Below are 18,857 nucleotides of genomic sequence, written 5' to 3' on the forward strand. Positions count from 1 at the left end.
CTGTAAAAATCATTGCACCTCATGAACTAAGCAATCTAAGACATTACAGTTCAACACTGTAGACAGACAAACTACATTAACATTTTCAAGTTTTTTAACTGTCACAGTTTTTCCAAAACTAAGGAAATAATGTTTCCTCTTCTAGATTATAGATAGCAAAAACTATCATACAAAAACCATCTATGGTGAAATCTTTGTTTAAATGTCTCCCAAATGTTTCCCAACATGCAGCCACATGAAATGAAACAAACTCTTTTGAAACAAGCCACTGGTTGTGTAATGATAACTCACCGCAGAGTCAAAAGTCAAAAATGAGACAGAGAAAACAGAATATCCTCCATCCTCTCTCCTTGCTACAGCCCGATGTCTCCTTGTCTTTCGACGCCTTGCTGATTTGGTAAATCCTCTTCATCAAGCCAAAATCCCCATGGTGAGGTCCAAGTCCAAGGAGTCATAACGCAAGGGAAGCACATTTATGAAACAGCTTACCCATCATTTCAATTAATAATAATGCCCTTAGTCCAAGACTCTCATCCTATCACGACTTGCCCTTTACAGTGGGCCCAAATGTCTTTTTCTTGGGTGTGGCAGAAGGCTGGGGCTTAGGCTTCGGGGCAGAGACAGGCTTCTTGGGTTTGGGCTGCAAGGATGTGAGGCCCAGGATCTCACAGTACTTGTTGCACTGGTGCAGGGCTTTGAACTGGTCAATGAATGAGGTGGCACAGTTTCCCCGGAAGCCCTTATATCTGGAAAAACACAACAATGTTGTAGACACTTCAAGCTTCACTATTTAGGCAACAAAATGCATCCATCATTTGCCTTGGGATTTTTTCCATCATTTCTGCACATTACTCTTCCAAAATATACTCACCCTTTCTTACAGGTGGCTATTCCAACATCGGTAAGCTTCATGCCCACTCCTGAAAACCACATCAATCAGATTGATATTTAGATCTCTAAACTGTAATAAAATATAATGTTGCTGTCGGGGGAAAACCTCATATCTCCAAAACATTGACCTTTCAGCAAGAAAAAAAGCCTTGTGTTAAGATTGACAACCATGATTTTTTTTTTACTTTATCCAACTGAGAATTTCTCAACTCATAGAGGAACCATCTAATCCTTCGATTGAAGGGAAAATCAAATCAAAATCGGAGTTACAAGGTTTTCACAGGACAGCAGTGATTAATACAATTAGTGATACATATGAACGCAACAATTTGCATTTGTGTTTGTAATAGATTCGTGTATTTTTGCATTTTGAGTTAGTATATTTGCATGCACATCCAAATATAATCTCTTTTTCCCCAACCTTGCATGTCAGTAACCAGCAGGTTGCCATCAGTCTTATGGTAGACCCAGTGCTGGAAGGCACAACATTTCTGTCCTGCCTCCGAGTCACGTCTCATCAGGTTGATCTCTTTGCCGTCCCTGACCGAATACTTCACAAAGTCACCAATCAGCTCCTCCTCCAGCGTGGCATAGGGGATGTCACTGGATGGACGGTGAACCAGGTAGATGGGAATGATCCTAGTGGAGGCATGAAGGAGACAGGCTTGGTCTATAAAAGTCATACTATGTTAAAATAATATACAGGTGACAACAGTACAGTGTGTGACTCACTCTGGGACGTCTCCAAAGGCTTCAGCAGACTGGGCCACAGCATTGTAGGCCTTGATATACTCTCTTGCTGTGTTCTGGACGTGGCACTCCTACAGAGCAAAAAGTCAAATACAGTGCAGTTTCTTTTAGTATCAGAAGCTCACTGCAGATGGTGATAATATATGTACAGAAAAGGCAGCTCTTGTTGACTAGTCATATGGGACCTCTCCACTGACAAAACACCTTTATTTTTAGTTGATAATGTAACTTAACAAATCATATCATTTGGTTGATCTGGTCATCTATTCCAGTTGTTCTTAAACTGGGGGTTGGACCCCGCAGGGGGGCTCTATATAATCTTGGGAGGTCACAAGATGACAAGAAGACTCTTTTATGATCTATTGTGTCTGTCATGTCTATTTTGTTCTCTAATTTGTGCTTTTTTCTTGTGAAATACTGAATAGTTTTCAGCGTCCCCTCTCCTTTAAATCAAATAAAACAACCTGAAAAGAGAAAGTCATTCTTTGGATGTGTTCACCACTCTGCTATGCAGCCTGTGACAGGGGGTCGCCAGTAGGCATCACTTTGTTTTAAGGGGTCTCAAGTCAAAAATATTAAGAACCACTGATCTATCCATAGTGCCATACAGTACCATGAGTACATACAGTGTTTTAGCACGTGTTCATCCAGTGGGAACTGAATCATGAACCCTGGTAGTGTTATTGGGCTACCCAGTGAGCTACAGCAGCTGATGCAGGACTGTGGCGGCTGACATGAGAGTCCTGTGACGTTCGTACCTCCACAGCCAGGTTAAAGTTCTTCTGCACTAGCTCGTCGTTGGTCTTGGTCCCGTAGCTGATGGAGTTGTGCACCTTGAGCACACAGGAGTGTCCAGGCATTAAGAGCGGCACCAGCCCTGCCTGCAGCTTGGTCCGGAAGGCCCGACGGTGCATCCCCTCACCGAAGTGGACCTTTTCGATGATGATGCTGGCAGGCTGGTTCTCTCCGAAGTACTGGTCGGAGAGGAAATCGTCTCTGAACATCAGCTTCGAACAGTGGACATCCTCCTCATCACCTACCACCTCCTCTGCAGGGGCAGCTGTAACGGAGAGAGAAAAGGGGAAAGAGACATAGAGAATATATCATCTGTCAGCCTTTTATTCAAACATAAACAGGGTACTACACCCTGCAAAATAAAACAAATTAAGGTGTGAAAGAAGAGTTAGAAAGCATCTTCAATCCTATGGTTTGACATTCACAATTGATGGATTACATGCTCCTCTATTAGTTGAGAAAATTCTACAACATTTGAGTTACAAACCAATAAGATTGGCATTTTAGACATACAAGGTGTTTCACCTGACAACAGCAATATGTAATGCAATAAACCTTCAACTCGCTGTTAGATCACAACTTACGGTGGATGTTCTTTGGAGATGCAGGGATGACAATCTCGCTGAGCACTGTAAAAGAGTTGAAGAGTCATAAAGAGGGTGTCTTTTATAAACTACCTCACATCCAAGTTGTAGAAAATTTTTTTTTTAAACTGTACAGTACATTTGCCACGTCCATGTACTGTGCTTATTTTTTACGGCTAGATGGCAGTGTTGTCTTACCCTCATAAGTCAGCAGGTAGTCCAGGTTGACTGATCCATGTGAGCTGCTGAGGCGACACTGGTACTTGCCCAAGTCTTTGTTAGAAGCCTTAGAGATGGTCAGTGACACTCTGCTCTCATCCCCTGCACTTAAGAGAGAGAAGTGCAGGGTCACGGAAAGCACCATTTAAACCTCTGTATTATCCTTCTGTCATTAGATCTGAAAATAATGGGGTGAATTTTGTCAAGTCTGAGTCTAATGTCTGCCTGATCATGTTTGCACATTGCACACATACAACCAAGCTCATTTCTACGCCGAAGAAATATGTGTTGTGTCTTGTGTGGGCCGATCTTTTACTGTTTTGGTTGTTTTTATCCCTGAGAAAGCATGTCAGATGCATGCTGTTTGTTATGTAAGTGAAGGTAGATAATGTTACACAATAGCAACAGCTGACTGTTGTCCAAACAAGAAATATACAGATTATTTAGGAGACAAAATGTGAAGGAAGTATTACATAACAGAAGTGTCCTCCTCCTACTAAAAGTCATTGCTTAGTCATCCTCTCCTTTATGGTTCTGACGTCTCAGGCCTAATGTCTGCCAAAATAGATTATAACACCATCACTTGGACTGGAGGAGAGCAGCGCCAAGTAGTGTCAAAGATAATCCCGCCTCACATCACTGTAGGCATATTCATATTTCAAAAACCGCACCATTACTAAGATGATGGTTATGTGGTAAGTCAGTGGGATGCTTAGGGGACTGAGGTGAGCTTTGGGGGATTAGGGTGAGTTATGTGAAAGCACGGTGTAAGGATGAGTAATAACGTTTTGAAAAAAACATACACAGTGAACATACAAGCAAAACTAAATACCTTCTCTTGATCTCAGCCAGGATGGCGCCCTCCCTGCTCCAGGTGACGGTGTAGTCGGTGAAGACGGCAGTAAACTGACACCACAGACAGAGGCTCTGGGGGTCCTCACTGACTGACACTGCCTGGATAGGCTGCACCACCTTGGGGTCTGGGGACGACATCGTATACTTTTATCATGGAGTATAGAATGTGTGTATACATGCTGTCGTACATCGCTGGAGTGACAGGACATTACGGCCTAGTGGTTGATATAACTTGTACATTTCTTGAAAACCTGAATCCAAAAACGTTGCTTAGGATTTAAATGCACTTTTTCATTGTAAGTTTGAATTGAGGGACAGGATGCAGCCAGGTGATAATGTATTATGAAACACTGCTTATAGAATGACAGACACATCCATTACCTTCCTTAGGTGTGTGTGTTTTCTGTTTGACCACTTCACTGTACGCCTTCTTACGAGTCGCTCCCACATCTACCTTGGGCTCCTCTCTCTTTGCCTGGACAGAAACTTCCGGCTTCGTTAGTTTAGATTCCAAAGCGCTGACAATTTTCCCAAACTTGTCCTCTGACAGGCGTCGCCTTTTAATGACATCATCATTCAGTCGACTGGTCGAGCCGGTTGGCTGGTGGTCTTTTTGGTCTACGCTATGCGGAGGCTCAGCTCCCTGGGACGTTTTAGTCTCAGGTTGCTGGGCCCTTTTCTCAGCGCTATCCGACTGAACACTGTCCTTGTTACTTGGAAAACCCATGGGCTTATCTTTAGCTTTCCCCACCTTAGCGCCCAGCTTGGCCTCAAAGACATCGATCCTCCCTTTTGCAGTCCCTTTTGCAGCTCCATCCTCTACTTCAACCAATGGCTCCACCTCGCTCTTCACTGCTGTGGCATTCTGTGTGTGTGTCTTTTTCTTCTTTTTGCCATGTGGCTTAGTGTTTACCTTCTCAGTCACCACTATAGTCTTGATCATAGTCACCGATTCAGCCCCTTTGTCTTCAAGTCCAGCCAGGGAATCCTGTTTGGTATGAGTTCCTCCCATAAGTGGATGAGTGTCTTGTATTTTGGAGGCCAGCTGAACTGGGACATGGTGAGGTAAATTCTCTTGCTTCTTGGAAGCCTGTGCAGCATGATGATAACCAACTGACTTGTCCTTTTTGGAGCGTGTTTTGCACTCTGAGGTGCCCTTGTGAGTTTTGTGAGGCATCTTTGAGTCTTTTTTCTGATCTGATTCGGTTGCCGGGTCAGATCGTAGTCCTGTTGCAATTGGTTTTGTAGCCCTGGAAACAAGTGGGTCGTCTCGGTCTAAAGTGATGTATGCTATCCGGTCCTTCTCTGAGATGAGGAAATGATCTCCAGGGATAATGACCAAGTTTGATAGTTCTCTACTGAGGTCACTGATCTCCTGAGTAATTGTATTAGTATTTCTGTCACTGAGGAGGCACTCTGTAGTGTCAGCACTATACAACTCATTACTAGATGACCCTGTATTCGGACACTGGTCAGAATGGAGAGTCAGCTCTACCTTTTGCTCATCTGGTGAAGATTTCTCGGCAGAGTTTATAGTATTTTCCTTTTTATGAATCAACTGTTTCTCCTCGTCGCCTTCCAAAGGTGATTTGTTAGTAATCCCTTCAAAGGTTGGCCAAAGTACATGGGGTAGTATGTGTGCACAACTGTGGCCTCTGTTGTCATTGAGAAACCTTTTGGCGCAGACTTGGTCTCCTTCCAAAGTGTTGCTTGTCTGACAGAAGAGTGAGAAGCCAATACTGAGCGGAGCTAAGGGCATAATAAACCGAGGACCCTCCTGCTGCGGCTCCCCCTGACCGGGTTCATCGAGGTCTTGGGAAGTGTCAGTCGACACGTGTGTGGGGGCATTAGTGTGCACGCCAGGTTGTGTGTCCACACCTGGCACGTGTGTATTTGTCAGAGCGCCTGTGTTGAAGAACTGAAGATCCGTTGACGGTTCTGATCCTTCGGCACCTTCACTATCAACCTCGCGTGTCTCAGCCTCGGAGTTGGAGAAACCTGAAACGGTCAGAGCTGGCCCATAACTCCTGTTACCGCCCTTATTGGCCACCAGCCCTGGCTGGGAGACACTGTGTTCTTCTGTCACTTTACACACTCCATCTCTCAAGGGCTGATAATGAAAATGGAAAAATAATTAAAATAATGATTTTTTTTTTATTTTAAATTATAAGAAATTGTAAAATTTACAGAGAATTTGTTCATATATTTTTACACAAGAATCCACATGCACTTGAGTATAAGACTGTCAGACTTGACTGAGACTTTAAAATAGTATAAACTAATACTATTATAATAATGGTATTAGTATAATCGCCAGTAAACAAATAATTACTTCATTACATTCTTATTATTACATTATTAAGGCAGCGGTTGCAGGCGGTAGGTTACAATAACATGCCATCTCATATTGTTTTTGTTTTTTTATATTTCTGTTCAACACATACCTTTCTATAGAGCTACAAAGCTGAAGTTTGAGAAACATCATGCTTCTAGTTCCAAGCCCACAGTCCATATGGCCCGCATGCACTACAATACACTACCACTGTTATAGACAGGAGCTCCAACTACGCCTTGTGCACCTAAGCCAATCGAAAGCAGTCTCCTAGGCCCCAGGACCCATTGGCTTCCTGATTTTTTAAAGGGGATGCATTGGGGCTGGGTGTGTTAAAATGTATGTATGAGAGAGAGAGAGAGAGAGCAAGAGAGAGTCAAGTTTCAGTCCTCAGCTGTGCTCTCCTCTCACCCCTCACCCCTCCATCCTGACACGCGAGGGATGCATGCTATTATCATCGAACACTCTGCTATTATTAGATGCCATTTCTGTCCATCTGAAGTTTTCTCCCAGGCACTCCCATTTCCTCCAGCACACACAGCTGTCAGTCTTTGAGATCTGAGCCAAAGGATTTATCCAGGCCTGATTCCTAGGGTGCTAAACTATTGGCTCCAAATCTCAGACAGGGCAACAATAATTCTGACTAGCAAATCTGGTGACATTTGTATTTCAGTCTCAGGAGTGGTGTACCTCCTGTCTGGGTATCAGTAGTTATGAAAACACTGAAGGGCAGGGGTAGGAATGTTTCTTCATGCTCAGGCCATGTTCTTTCCACAGTATGCCTGTGACTGGTTTATTTGTTGGCCAGCATATGATTGATGTGAAGGGGAGTGTTGAATCTTTCCATTGCTCTCTCTCTCTCTCTCTCTGCAACACACTACAGTGAAAGTGGTGTGTGTGTTTGTGTGTGAGAGTATTCGGATGGGGGTGTGGGGGGAGTTAAAGAACAACATGCATAGAAAAAACATAGCATCCCCTAAATTTTGTTCTGAATCAATACCCACTTTCCTTCAGTTGTGAATATTCCACTCATATGTCATGATAATCACATCACGCGGAACATATACTTAAACCTGTCAAGCACTTATCAAAATTATATGGTACAATAAATCATAACCAATATAGTATAAACATCTGTAATAAGGAATCTTACCTCTTCAATTTTTAGCGGTGCAGGGGCATTTTGTCTCTCCAACTCTTCATCTGTATCCTCTGTAATATTCAGTATGATGGCATCTTCTTTATCGCTGATATAAATGTCTGTCTCCACTGCCTCCACATATCCCCCCAAGTGGGACAGATCTGCGGCCATTTCATCTAACACAGTAGAGGAAGTAGATCCAGGGATCAAGGCAACTGCAGTCATGTCTACGCTGTATCCTCCAGGAGAGGCCAACGTAGCACAGGATGAACCCAGAGACGAGTACGGGTCTGTGGGGCATGGAGAACGCTCAGCCTCTGTGTTGCGGATCTCTCCAGGCTCCTTATCTCCTTGTGCGGTAGGTGTTGATATATAAGCGTCTTCACTTTTGCCGTGGAGCTGGGGTGAGGCAGAGAGCTCTGCTGGCTCTGTAAGGGAGCTGGAGAAGCAGCTCTGCCCAGAGAGGATGGAGCTCTCTGGGATGGGTTGTGGCTCTAATGCCTGGTCCTGGATGGCCATGGGTGGCTGATTCCGCGATTGTGGGTGTGCCTGGGCCTCTGACTCTGCCTGTGACTTTTCCTGACCTTGTCCTTCTTCGAGTGTCTCTGTTAGTTTGTCTGTTTTATCCAGTGTCTCTGTATGTGTGTCTGTATGAGTCTCTGCCTCTGCAAGTGCCTGTGTCAGAGCATCTATCTCTGCCCCTATCTCTGCGAAGGCAGTTGTGATGTCTTCTGGTGGAGCCGCGATGATCACAGCCCAGTCTGAAAGTGCACTCGCCCAGCTGTCCACTGACGACCACCTCTCGACAGGTGGCCCCCAACCTCCCATGTCACCGCTGGACCAGCCAATCCCGTCACTCTCGTCAGGGGGGTAACCCGACACCTTTGTGTCTCCTGGGGGAAAAGAAGTGTCACTGGTGGCCCACACCCCTCCCTCCATCATAGAATGCTCTGACTTGTCCAAAATAGTCTGCATCCCATCATTCCCATTCCCTTTATCCTCACCTGCCAGATACTGGCATGCGTCCAGCCACAGCTCATTAGGGCTGTCGCTTTGCCGTGCTTGGGGGGTTAAACCACTAACCTCTGCTTTCCCTTGGCTCACATCACTTATTGACATTAAGCCCCCCTCATAGGCAGCCACAGCAGGTGGTCTTAGCGCTGTGTGTTGGCCCAGTTCTGACTCTGAATCCACTGTGGCTTCCTCACTGGAGCAGTGGTGAGATTGTGTCACCATCTCTGCCGAATCGCGGTGACTGAGGATTAAGACATGTGTGTCACGATCAAGGTCTGTCTCCTTATCCCCTGGTTGTGATGACGGGTAGTCAGGACATTTAATCTTCTGGGGATCTAAGAATGGATTCTGGGCATTCAGGATGAAGTCCTGTGTCCCACTCTCAAAGATATAAAGGTCTGACATCGGCTCTGTGGCGGTATCAATCTCTGTTGAACTATCTGAAAGATGTGATAAAGACCTAAATAGATCAGCGGCTTTATTGTCTTCTGTCACGCTTCTGCTGTGGTGGGATATAGCCTCAGTGAGAGATTGTCCCATCCCGTCTGAAATAGGTGATATGGCCCTAAAAAGTTGAGAAGTACTTCTATCCTGTATAAGAGAACTGGAGAGGGGCGATTCGTGTTCAACATAGAAAGCTTCAGAGGGCCGTGAGAGACTTTCAGAAGGGGTTGAAGTAAGGCTATGTGAGAGGTGAGGTGGTTTGTCAAAAAGAGGTAATATAGAGTCTGTTGCGCCAAAATAGTTATGAACACTGATATCACTATCCTGCATGTGGCAGTCAAACACAGTTGGTGCAGGCTCTGAGCAAAGAGAAAAACATCCCGTCAAGTCACAGCTAGGTGACAAAGGCTCCACCGAGCCCAAACAGTCCAAGTCAGTGATGGTCTCCTGAGAGAGGCAGTTGGAAATGGTTGATAAGGGCCCTGTGGTTTTGTCAATGAAGGAAACAGACTCTTTGGCATGGTCTGAGAAATCTGATACAATCTCTATTCGTCTCTTGTATGCAGGTGATGTCATTTCTGTGGGATCATACAAAAGAGAAGAGTCTAAATCCCCAGTTTGACTGTGTGAGAGAGGCGGTTGTGACTCTGTCTGGCCATCTTTGTGAAGGAGTGAAGGATCCATAGGGACTTCCAGGTCTGGTTCTCTGGGAGACTGGCAGCAGTGGGACTCTAGCCCCAGAACAGCAACTTCAGGCTGGGCTTGGGGACGAATCGCATAGGGCTCTGTGGACAGTGGCTGATTGTTTACCCCGACCTTTTCTGCTGTCATTTCCTCTTCAGACTTCAACTATGTCCTCGTGGTTTTAGATTCGGCACCTGCGAAGTAAAGCGAAATAAACAAAAAAATGAAATTACAACAAGAGAATGAAAAATACATGATCCCACAACTACTGTAAACTGCAAACCTGGAAAAGACAGACAGTCAAATAATCTCTGATCTGAAGCTAATTTTGTTTCTCAGCTGGTTAGAGATTTGATTTTGGCCAGGTAAACTGATCCTGGACTCGAGCTTGAATGTAACTTCAACTGCTTGATGGAGCAAGGCCCACTATCCCCCTCTAGCTGTCACTTTGTTTGACATGTTTATCTTCCTGCCAGGAGGTGCCCCTTTTTAATGGCTTGGTGCATCTATTTCAGTAGCTTTTAAAGGATTCTTGACATACCTGATCAACACCCAGTTCCTGTTATTGTTACTTGGTGGGTGTTAAGGCTGTGTGTAAAAACCTGTGAGTAGTGGTTGTGTTGCCAGCTGCTGGTGATGTGCATTGCCTTGTACAACTCAGAGGTCAAACAATGTGCCAGAGAAAAAGCATATTGAAAGAAAGTTCAGTAGAAACTGTGTGATGTGGGTTGTATGCTTCTTGCAATATTTTTGGTAACCCTTCCTTTTACTGTCACTATTACTAGTTATTTACCAGGTAAATACATGGCAAAAATAGTAAGTTCCCAAGTAATTACAGCTGTAACTAAGTAGATGAATACTTAGAAACAGCTGAATTGAATTTCAATTATTAGCCTACTAGAAACAAAATCTCTGGTATTACTCATCAGTTCAAGTAACTACACTGTATTGTGTGACATGGTAAGAACGTGGTAATACCATGGGAACAAGTAATGTTTTTTTCAACAATCCAGTTTCAGCTTATTTAGTGAGAAAAGTATGTGTATGTTGGCCTTAATTGCGTTGAAAAAGGTAATAACCAATTATAAAGAGTATGATCCAACACTTTTCCAGTTGAGTTTCACCTTATTTTATGAGAAGATAGAAGGTATTCAACAGAGGTGAATCTGAAAATACCAAACTCACGCATAGCTGTAAGAATGTATCCAGTATTTAAGAAACCACCATGACACCAGAGGAAAATAATGTGAAAGTTTGTGCGAGATCATTATTGATATAATTCCCACAACATACAGTACATAGTAACAATTTCAGTTATGTAATAGAGAACGTGTTTTTATCCTAATTCTTTAGGAACTGTATCATTAAATTGGGGCAGTTACCATATTATACCTGTGGTAACTACAATGTAGTCACAACAACAGATGAGTAATACCCGGGGTGTTTGTACGTAACTCAGCTTGTAGAAGTGTGATATGAAGTGTTGAAGGGGATGGCCCTGGTATACGCAACCTGCTACACAAGATTGCAGGGGGAGAGCTGGTGGTAGATACCCTGGAAAAATACCAGTACATCTTCACCCATGACCTGCATTAGTCACATTCCTGTTGCAGTGAAGGGCACCTCAGCTGAGCCCTCTCGCCAACAATGTTTACTATGAAATACACAGCCCATCTATTCCGAGTCTGTTTGACAAACACAGGTAGTTAATATCAAACATCATAATTTCACAATGTCAAGGCTGCCAAAAGAAAGAGTGAAAAGCATGACAAAATCCTAATCTTTTAGTTAAGTAATCATGTGATGACATTTTATAAACATGTTTATGTAACAGCTCCAAGTGTTCCTCAACAGGCTTACTTACTCATTTGTAAGACAGTTAAAAACATCCCATAAGTGCTCCAAGACTTTCAAACACATTCCAAGACATATCCCTGTGGCTCTCAAATTAATCCACCTATTTGACCACTAAGCCACTCTCTTGGGCGACGAGAAGTACACTGAAAAATGATCCCATATTTAGATTTGTTGATGTCATGCAGATTGTCTATGTATCTTTGTTGTATTTATATCTTGTTGGCTCCTGGCCTTCCAGTATGGTTGATTATTGCATAAGTCAGGGTTTGATCTACCCAGACATTAAGAAACAACATGACATAAAGCTGTCAGCCCCTATAGGATTAGGTAAAGGAAATCATAAATGCAGTTAGATTTCATTTTGACTGTAGATTTACCCTAGTTCACACAATCCAAGAGGCTGCTTCATGACTACAAACCATAAAACAAACCTAACAATGTATCCTAAAACTGATGTTACTGAAGTATGTGAACTACTTGCAAGAAGATTGATTCGAACAAGGACTTGTAGTTTCAAACGCCATCTTGAAATAATGACACAGGCTGTCTCAAGCTGCAGTTATTTTCTCAACACAAATAGCTATAAATGAGCAGATTGATAAGTCATTGCTCACTAGATCCAGCAAAACGTCTGCCAGTGATTTACCATACAGTTGAAACACATAAATCAATTATTCCCAAAGGTATAATTAACACTTGAAGCATTAAAACAGTTGTCTAGCTTGTGAATGGGGATTTCCAGCCATGCATGTACGTACCCTTTTCATAGCCGTGCGGTTGACTATATAGACCTATGATGTAGGAGTTGAGTATGAGCTCAGGCAGAGCTGACGGTCTCGGGGTGTGAGTCTATTTTTAACTGTTGTTCCCCACAAGTACAAAGTCAGTTACCTGATAGTATGGACATGTGCCGATCTTGAACACTTAGCACTCTGTATCTATATTTACAGGCTGTTTCACTGATCGCCAACTTAAGTTTACAAACTGACTGTTACCTTTTCATCCATGGTGCAGTCGTCACCAAGCTTTTGGCCTGTTGATCTCATTAAGTCACTATTGGAAGCGGCTCCTATGCCTGTGGCCTGTTAAAAGAAAGTATCCAGAAGGTTTAGGAAAGCATAATTAGAGGAATAATTAATGATTAAATAAGTATTTTCTAAGTGCAAGACTTTCTGTCCTGTCCCAGTGTGTCCACGTGCCACTGAATCTTCTTGTGTCACGGAGCACTGGACATATGTAGGGCACTGGGACTATGATGTTGCAGGGCGGATGTAACAGAGGGGCTGAAGGTTTTTTTTTTTTTTTTACCTCTGTCTGCCCAGCCCAACCCAGTCTGGCCTAGGCTAGCTTGTTATTTCTGTAATTATAGCGTTACTGACTCGAACAGAACAACTAACACTGCATTGAATAGAGACAGGACAGTGTTTGCCATATTTTAACAATGGCTTATTTTTCCAAAGGTGTAACCTAATCCAACAATATCGCTAGTTAATATTCAGGCAAGTTCAGAATAATATGCTCATTGGTAGCAACTGGACTTTTAGATTACATTTTGCATTTTAAGCCTTTAGCTATCAGAGCTCTTATCCAAACTGACTTATATTAAGTGCAACAGTAGAATAAGTCTAATTTGCTAGTGCACCAACATTACAAGCAACTAATAGTAAAGGGTGCAAAGGTCAGAGCCACAGGATGTTGACAACAGATGTATTCCTATGACTCTAGAAATATCTTTATGATAGAGAAGTGGTAGGTAAAAAATAGAGATGAGGAGAAAGCAGAGAGGGTTTATTTACTTGCAGCTAAAAGGACTTTTGTTGTTGTTATTATGGGAAAAAAGGGAGCAATATTTTAAATCATTGTCAGCCAGTGTAGCCCAATTATGCCTTACCTAGCTTAGCTTGGTCTGACCTATGAGTGCCTAAGAAGTGAGCTTGTGATGCGAAGTGGCGATGTCAGCAGGTGAGATTGGTCTAGCAGGGTGACTCACATGCTTCCATTGGCTCAGTTTAAGGAACACATTCTAGGGTGTCTGTGTGGCATGGAAAATCTTTTCCCCTTTCAATGCAGATGAAAGGAATCATTGACCTGTTACGAGTTGAGTGGGTGCATTGAAGCATAGCAAGGATGAATTTGAGGAGGGCTTTGGCTGTCTGTAGCTCTGTTCCCACACAGGTTTAATAGCTGTTGGGAACGTGGCATTAGAGTTGGTGTTTTGAAAAAAAAAAGAAAGAAAAGTAGATGCATCCAACTGATACAATTTCTAGGCTTGTCTGTCCAACACATTTCTGGCAACATTAATGCCCCTCTAACTACTTTGGCAAAGCAACAATGTGCTGTTGTCAATGGCCTAAACAACCTAATGAGGCCAGATCTTGGCTGCAATGGAAATATAACTGATAGCGAATTAGCTCACCCCGTTGTGGCAGTAAATTTAATGGGCTTTGCCTCTCATTTAGCCTAATTATTCAGCTACTGAGCAGTGAACACAAGCTAATCCCCAATGACACAAACTTGTCAATAATTTGAATGATCCAATTTTTATTTGATTGGAAAATTATAATGATAATGGCTACCATGTAAGCATGGTAGCCATGCATGTACTGTACTTCAAGACTTTGTAGACATTGTAGTCAGATCTTGGTACATTGGTTCTGATGTGGATTTATGGTCCAATCCTAAAGTGTCAGTGTACCACCTCAGCCCCAAAACTTAGAGAAAGCACACCAAAGTCTTTAGGAATGTAGGCATTTCAGAATCAGGTATCTTAATGGTAACACCAAAGAAGAAAACAACAAAAAATAACATGTTTTTTCTGCACTTTCTATATCCCTGGAGCCCCTTGTTTCAATCTTCCATAAACTCTTGCAAGTCCTCTTAGATCTGTCTCTCTCTCTCTCTCTACCCCTCTCATCATGTCCCTTTTTACACTTCTCATCTTCTCTATTGCCCAAACACCAGCTCTGCTTAATGTTCTCCTCGTTGGACAGTCAGTCTGAGGGCATCTTCTCAAGACCCTGAATTTTCCTTATCACCTCCTCATCCCTTTCTCCTCATCATTTATCTGACCCTGTCTCTCTTGTGGCAAAACTGGTCCTACCCTGTTGCTTGCTAACCTTCTCTATCTTTTTCCTGCTACAATACACCTCCACATCCCCATCTCTCATAACTTTATGCCCCCTGAATCTCTTCTCTTCTTCTCATTGCCTTCCTTTCTTCCCGTCCATTCCTGCCAGATTCTCCCCAAGGCCAGGCATTCCCCACCTCCAGGCCCCTCCATCTCCTTATCGTCGCAGCACCTAAAGGTCAAGTGCAGAGTCCAGTAAAACACTTTTCTCTAGTCCTGCATCTCACATGACTTCCCAATCTAACCTCTCTAATAAACACTTTACACTAGTGAAAGCCCTATTTCACAGACAGTGTTACTTATTTCTGGCTGCATGACTGAATCAATTACTAGTGTACTGCAAGTACATTTCCTGTATGTCTATTAATGAAAATAGTATGCATACCACATGTTGTTGCATAATCACAGTGAAGGGCAGTTTTATAACCCAGGATAATATATGGCTGTTGCATCATTGTTCCCCTATTGTAAGTGGAACAGTAACAGGTGGAGAGTTGCTGCCCTTGCTACTTTAAAATCAACACACAGTAAATGTTGATTTAATGAGTGTGGGAAAGTGGCTATCCAATGACGCAGCAATGCCAGAAGAATAATTTTTAAAAAAGCAAAACATACAACAGTAAACACAGTTTTATGACTAATGTGAACTAGGCTTATCTGTCCAACACATTTCTGGCAACATTAATACCCCTCCAACTACTTTGGCAAATTAACAATGTGTGAAGTAGCCTAACTACTATGTTGTGTGTGTGTGTGTGTGTTTGTGTGTGTGTGGATGTGTGCGCGCACGTGTGTGTTTGTGGGAAGTTAGTAAGGATATTTATGAATGAAGACTTGGAATGAATCAGGAGGAGAACACAAAAAAATATGATATTTGCGCAAACCACAGACACATTCATGTTCACATGCACACATGCACATGTTCATTAAAAGGCTTATTTTCAATTTTGTTTCCTTTTTCTTTCTTGTTCCATTTTTCTGTTTTTTCATATACCCATCTTGATATAAAACATATGTACCTAAACATGATCATAAGTATGTTCTTTGTTCTCATTTTGTTTAATGTATGCTTTAGATAAAAAATATAGTTTAGATGGTTTTAGAAGGTTTTTAGATGGATTGTTGTACTGAATGAAAATTGCAAAATTAAAGCAACTTAGTTAAACCAGTCAAATGAAGCTGATCTCAGATAACGTGTGACATGCCAACTAACTGTTTGTTACATTCACTGAGTCACCAAGTAGGGGAGACCACTTTTAACAACCTTTGACCATTTTCCAAGATTTTAATAAGGCAGGACTTCTTGTGTTGTATGCTACTGTGTGTGTGTGTGTGTGTGTGTGTGTGTGTGTGTGTGTGTGTGTACTTCTGCTCGCGTGTGTCTCAGTGGCTTCTTAGAAGCATCATATTTAAGGTCTCTACAAGGAACAGTTGATGGAGGGTGGATGGCTGGTGGATTGTTGGGCAACAAGTAATCAGTAAGGTGATTCATCATATGTTGAAACTAATACTTGATAGGTTTGGAGGTTAAGATTCTACATTTTGAGGTTATGCAACATATTTTTAAAATTATTAAGCTAACAATACACGGCACATCTTTGAAGTACAGGTATAATATGGACTCACACAACATACGACTAATCTGGCAAGAGCACTAATTACAGTATCTCAGCTAAACTATTGATTTGCAAGCCTGTGTAATCTCTCTGATAGTCTGTAAAATATAACTTTTAACAAGATATTGATAGTTTACAATAGAAACAGAATTCAGTAGCCCAAAAGAACGATTTCAACCAGAATAAGTAGTTATTGAGCATTTGAAAATGCTCTACTAGTCTCAGACATGTTACACAGTCTCGGGTATGTTGTTGTGGGGTTGGGGTTTGGATGTGGCCCTGTAGAGTCATGTGTGTGAAGAGAGAAGTGTCATCTTACCAAAGCATGATATATTTACACCATGTTGTTGCACAGTCTGCCTCAGCCTGGCGTCTGCCCTCCTTCCCTGAACAGGACCCTGGGCAGGACCAGGTGGAGATTGGCACTGCACTTGAAAGCAGTGTGTGTCATCGCCATTTTTTGTGAGTGAATTTGTAGTATGTATGTATGTATGTGTGTGTGTGTGTGTGTTTGTGCGCATAAGAGAGAGAGAGAGAGTGAGAGAGAGAGAGAGAGAGAGAGAGAGAGAGAGAGAGAGAGGAGGGGTGGAAAATGGGTCAGCTAAAGATTGCTTTCCCAGAACCAATGAAGGCAGGAGTGCCATAGTTGCCAGATGAAAGATATGAGACACATCTTCACTATGCCAATGTGTAATTAAAGAAATAACAAACCATATTCAGCATTACTCTTGAAACACTGAGCCAATAATAGTGTAGCCTAAACCATCCAATCAGACATGACTTGAAGTAAGCACAGTGACGTCAGAAGAAAAGCGGAACTGAGTTTGTTTTAATCTTATGTTGGATGTGTGAGTGCCATTCTAATTATGGCTGTAAATCCCAAGAGAAATTGTTTTGCTTTTTTCTTTCCACCCTGTTGTCAAACAAAAGTCATCTATCCATATATGTAGTATATGAAAGATACCAGTGGAGGAAGTTTTGAACAAAGGTTTAATAACAGACAGACATTCAATAACAAACACTTCAAATAGCAGCAGACATTCCATCATGCCGATAGTAAATCATCACAATAATGGACACAACAAAGCCAGGTGGCTGCGTGTGTGCCACACAAAAGGAGTGCGTGCGTGTTTGTGTGCGTGTGTGCGAGAGAGAGAGAAACAGTGGCAGAGGGATAAAGATATTTCTTTGAGGCTATACACCAATCATTACTCAACTGAATACAACGTACAAGAGAGCACACCATCTATGCATAGCTCAAGCGCTAGCATGACAGTGTGGCTGCATGTTTGCGTCATAAGAAACTGAAGACCTTTGTTATGAGTCCACCAGCTGAGTCAGTGTCAACTGCCAATTCTGGATTCACTGCCAGGGAGAGTACATTAAGTCTGTAGACTCTACAGTACATGGATGTAGTTCATTTGTGTGGTCTTACACCAGTCTTATGCCATTAAATCCATTCATGGGAAACGTAGAAAGGCAGTGGAATACAGGATGTGCTTTTGAGTCAGCCATAGGGAAAGCTGTCTGTTTCACAAGAAGGCAATGCTATGTATTTTGCCGCAATGCTTTTCCCCTCATGACAAATTACAAAATGAAATAATGAGTCACTGACCCCTGCTGTGAGAAGAAATATTAAATTATAATTTTGAGGGAAAGTCACAACCTAAAGAGGGAACATTTTCTCTGCATGAAACATTGAAAATTGATTAATCACGAGAGCAATTATAGTGATCACTTATACACTTCACCTGAACATTGTGACCACTTTATAGCTGTTAAGTCTGTGTAGGGCCCACTGATGTCTAAAATATACCATAATTGTTGCTTTTTGCACTGGTTTATAGTTCACACAATTGATATTGATAGTAACATTTTGCACATATAGTATTTATATATATATATATATATATATATGTATAGCATTTCCTTTTATGTGATAAATAGTCAGACAGCTGGAAGCTAGCACACTCATGCTAATCCCACTAGCTGTAGGCAAGCCCACTGTTGATATTGTCATTAGTGGGCTATAGCTTTAGGCAAGGCCACTGTTGATATTGTCACTAGTGGGCTAGCTTTAGGCAAGGCCACTGTTGATATTGTCACTAGTGGGCTATAGCTGTAGGCAAGCCCACTGTTGATATTGTCGTTAGTGGGCTATAGCTTTAGGCAAGGCCACTGTTGATATTGTCACTAGTGGGCTAGCTTTAGGCAAGGCCACTGTTGATATTGTCATTAGTGGGCTAGCTTTAGGCAAGGCCACTGTTGATATTGTCATTAGTGGGCTAGCTTTAGGCAAGGCCACTACTGAGATTGTCATCATTTATTCTTATTCCTAACTTGTCCCTTCTTTTCTGCCTGGAAATAAGAGCATCATCTCCTACATGCTAGTACTTCCTTTCAACTTCCCTCCATTCCACATACACACAAATGGCGGAATGTTCAGAACAGAGCAGGTGATGTCATTAACTGCCATGGAACACTGGCCCAGGTGTGCTCATCATCAGGGTTATAGTATGGGATTTTTATTTTTATAGTTTGCAATTTC

The sequence above is a fragment of the Centroberyx affinis genome, unplaced genomic scaffold (genome assembly GCF_046629955.1).
Source record: "Centroberyx affinis isolate AG114_WGS23_722 - 3 ecotype Tasmania unplaced genomic scaffold, CSIRO-AGI_Caff_v1 ptg001787l_1, whole genome shotgun sequence".
Taxonomy (NCBI): domain Eukaryota; kingdom Metazoa; phylum Chordata; class Actinopteri; order Beryciformes; family Berycidae; genus Centroberyx; species Centroberyx affinis.